Below are 4,811 nucleotides of genomic sequence, written 5' to 3'. Positions count from 1 at the left end.
TGGGCTTGCTTTGCCACATGATGTAGTATTAAATTTAAATAATATATGTTAATGTGTGTAGTGTTTTGCCCACTGTATTTCGAAATGTGGACTTGTGTGTAGTGCGTTGCCACACACTGTTTGCTTGACTATGACACAAGCACACACCTACACACACACAAGCAAAAGAAAAGCAAATACAGAACTACCTACAAGCAAAGAAAAGTTTTTTTATTAGTAGTATTTTTTTAGGGAAAATATATAGAGTTAGGGATATACGAAAGTGACTTACCTTTCCGCGGATTATGTTGATGGTGGGGGGGAGGCGTTCTGTCCCTCCCCCTGGAATCCTGGCTGGCTGGCTGTGCTCCGCAGCGATTTTGCGGAGCCACCGGCCGGCTCCGCCAGCAGCCGGACATCTAGCCGCTGGCTAGCAGGGACGCAAATGGCGGCAGCCGTAGCCACCACCATTTGCGTCCCTGCAGTCAGCCGTGATAGGCTACGTAAATGTTTACATAGCCTATCGTGGCTGATTAAAAAAAAACAAAAAAAGCACATGAACGCAAATGGTGGTGGCCATGGCCGCCGCCATTTGCGTTCTTTATTTTGGCACGTCTTAGTCTACGTAAACATTTATGTAGACTAAGACGGCGAAAATAAGGGGAACACAAATAGCGTAGCATCTCATCCCAGATGAGGAACGCAAATAAGGGGAACGCAAATAGCGTAGTAAGTCTCATCCCAGGGGGGTGGCGGGGGGTGGCGGGGGTTGGCAGGCCATTCCACCACTGATTTCGGGGGGCCAAATGCGCTGGCATTCGGCCTCCCCAAGATCCATGGCAGAACTTTTGTACATCCCTATTAGAGTTCAAAAATGGGAAGGGAAGGAAAACAGGAATTGAGAAGGGTGTGTGGGGGCAAGAACAGGGAAAGGGGTTATATTGAGAGAGTGGTGGGGAGAGGGAGGGGTTCTGAAAAGAAATGGAAAACTACAAAAAAGGAGGCAAAGCAGGAAACTAAAGTACTTTGTATCTAGAAGAAAGAAAGAAAGAAAGGGAAAACTAATAAGAATGGTTGAATTTAGAAGGCCAGGGTGGGGGAGAGTCAATGAACAAGGCAAGGGAAAGAGGAAACTAAAGTATTTTTAAATGGTTTGGGGGTTTTAAAATTCTTTTAAAATTCTTTCTTTTTTAATAAATGATCTAGGAAGGAAGGAAGGAAGGAAGGAAGGAGGAAAGAAAGAAAGAAAGAAAGAAAGAAACTACAAAGATGAAACAAGGCAAGAAACTAAAGTAGTCTTTACTAAACAATTAATAACTAATCTAGAAATCAAGAAAGGGAAAAATTAATAAGAACAGTTGAGTTTAGAAGGTGGGGAGACAAAGAACAAGGCAAGGAAAGGAGGAAACTAAAGCACTTTTTAAATGGTTTGGGGGTTTTAAATAACGAATCTAGAACAGAAAGAAAGGGGATAGTTGAATTGAGAATGGCTGGGTGGGAAATAAGAAGAGTGACAAAGCTGCAATACAGCACACACAGACACCACACATATCTAGCCAACTAACCAACTCTAGCCAGGTCTCTGTCTCTGTCTCTGTCTCTCTCTCTCTGTCTCTCTCTCTCTCTCTCAATGAAACAAACACAGTCTGATCTCCAATATATACCACCATCCTTCGATGGCTGTTACTGATTGGAGACTGCTAGGTCAAGTTCAGCCCCCATTTGGCAACTAGAGATGCCATTCACTTAAGCTCACCATTTGCCCCCTCCCTTCCTCCCTTCTCCTCACCCCTTCCCTGATCTTTTCCAAGTTGATATTTTTAGAAACAGGCTGTCTGGGCTTCAGAAGGCATCAGAGTAGCTCCAAATCTCTAAGGCAGACAGAGGCACTTTGGCGGTGACCTGCTTCACTTTGGACCACCTCAGTGCTGGTCTGATCCACTTGGGATCTCAATGAGGCACCTCTGAAGCACCATGTTTTGCTTCAGGATTCGGCACCAAAGCGATGCACAGCCCTAGTTTGTATGTTTGTAAGGAGCAGCAAATCTAACCTTGTAAATAAGAACATAAGAACATGAGAACAGCCCTGCTGGATCAGACCAAGAGTCCATCTAGTCCAGCATTCTGTTCACACAGTAGAAAACCAGTTGTCATCCAGGAACCCACAAGCAGGATGTTAGTGCAACAGCACCTTCCCATCTACGTTCCCCAGCAACTGGTGTACAACATAGGCTCACTGCCTCTGATACTGGAGGTAGCACATAGCCATCAAGACTAGTTGCCACTGATAGCCTTTTCCTTCAGGAATTTGTCCAACCCCCTTTTAAAGCCATCCAAATGGGTGGCCATCACTACATCCTGTGGTAGCGAATTCCATGGATTAACTATGCGCTGTGTGAAGAAGTGCTTCCTTTTATCTGTCCAGAATCTCCCACCATGATATACATTTGCTGTTTAAAAATAAAGATGGAGAGATTATGCCTTATTCCTTGAGAGAGCAAGTCCACAGCCTTCAAAGGACAAACTTGCTTTTCTATACCACCCCATTACTGAAGCTGTCTGGGCAAGAGAGCTTCGGCTATTGGGCGATAGAGAAATAAATAAATACATAAATAAATAAGTAAATAAATAAATAAATAATTTTTACAAAAATTAAAATACATTATACAAAGTATAGCACCATTTACATAAAAACATATAAACAGACAGCACGTACACAGAAGGCAGCATCTGGAAACTTAAATACCGCTAGCGGAGCTCTGCTGAACCTTTCCATTGCACAACTGGTTGCAAAGCAGGTACAAAATAGTTGTGCAATAGAATGCCCCGAGGGTTACACAATGGGTGGCCCAATGAGTTGCACAAGTATAATGAAAACCACTTGCACAACCACGCTTGCGCAAATGTAACTTTACATGAATTCCTCTCTTGTGTATAGTTCAGAACCTAATTTCCACTAGCACAGCGTCATTTGCACTAACAGAGTGATAAAGTTGGATACTGCCCAGACAACATACACCTAAAGTGATTTTAATCAACCACAGAACAAATCCAGAACCTAATTAAAAACTCGTCAAATGCTGTCACATGCTGGAGAGAAGAGAAATGTCTTAACCTGGCTCCAAAAAGATAACAATGTTGGCACCGGGGGGCCTCAATTAAAATTTCTGGATTTATAGACTCACAACTCTCAGTAAAAATGCATGTAATCTAGAGGACAATTTGTAGGCATTAGACCAATCATTTCTGTGTTTTTTCTCCCAAGGAACTTTCATCTCCAGGCATTCCAAACCACTACTCCTGATACCCATTTAACAGCACAGCTACTGATGAGATTTGCAGCTTAAAATATATATTTTTAATGCTCTGTTGTTAGTCTTTCCAACTTTATTATATAAGAAGCTTTCTTATATAAAAAATAAAAATTAAAAACCCCTGCTGCTTTAAGACCAGAGTTAGGGCTATCTCATGTTGGCAAAAGCTCCACAAAGCCAGAAAATCAGAAGCTAAGGTGGATGCCCAAACTGGTATGCCCCGCCACGATCAGTGATGATATTGTGGAATATCAGATATTGTGCTTGTTTAATACCACCCCTCCTTGCACCCCCATTTTCCCTTCATCTTTGAGGCCCAAATTTGAAGATGATATTATGATTATTAATATCATCATCGTCATCATCATCATTTGCATTTCTCTGGTTTTTGAAAAGGAATTGTGTAATTACAGTCTTGACAACCCTGTCCTCTCCCCAATGTATTTGAATCTGCTGTCTTACAAGTGTTCTTGTATGAGAAATCAGATTATGAATACTTAACTAGTGGTAATCAAGATTTCATTTCAAGAAACTGGATTCTAAAATCTTGGGCTCCGTCTACACAGAGACACTTTCCAAAGTGATTCCATTTCAAAGCGTGCTTTCATCAAACTGGATTTACCCCTCCCAGGTGCATGTGGCAATGAAAGCGGTGTATACCAAACAAAAAAGCACTTCTGCGTGGCAGCCCTCCTTCACCAGCGAGAATAATGTACATCGGTAGTTCTCACCACAAATTGAAAGACATGTATGATATGCTGAGCTGTGGTTGGGAGGAAAAAGTAGAAAGGTGCCAATTTCCAGCACCTTTGAACTTGCTGTATCTGTGGCATGTTTTATCAGATTGGTTTGAAATTCTGCATAATTCTAGACCTCATCAGGTAGATTGTGAGTCCAGGTTATAAGGTATTAGCTCAACAGGTGTCATTTTTATAAGCAGCAGAAAATTATGGCTTATACTGGCCGAACCTTACTTTTGCAGCTCACCTTCACTAACGGGGCACTCCTGTGTCCCTTTAATTATCTTCATATAGAAAATAATAGTATTCACTTAAAAAGAGGTGCTAATATTAGTATTTAGGAAATCTTACAAATGTGCAGAATGCATTTAACAAATGAACAAAACAACAGAAATGGTTTACAATTGGCATAAGGAGGTTATCAAAATGTTATTAATAAAGCAATGGGAAGCAATTTCAGTAGGAAACAGGCCTACATCTCCTTCCAGCCCATAAGATGACTATCATTAAACTATCCCAGTATGAAAACCGAAATCATTCCAGCCATCCAACAGAGTTGGTCAGAGATGCTCTCATCACCTTCAGAGCCAGTCAGGGCAAACAGGCAAAAACTCCACTTGTCTCCATTCAAGCCACACCGGGGGGGAAGGAAATGGGAAAATATTGAAAACTATCCCAGAGAAGAAGGAAGAAGTAGTAGGAGAAGAAGCCATTGTATGTGTTCAGAACATCTCAATATATTGGTCAGAGTCAGGACCAGATCCCATCCCCTGCCCCC

Source organism: Heloderma suspectum, chromosome 2, assembly GCF_057233095.1.
Source record: "Heloderma suspectum isolate Gila_16-S chromosome 2, 16-S_ref, whole genome shotgun sequence".
Lineage (NCBI taxonomy): Eukaryota > Metazoa > Chordata > Lepidosauria > Squamata > Helodermatidae > Heloderma > Heloderma suspectum.
This window is presented reverse-complemented; position numbering follows the sequence as displayed.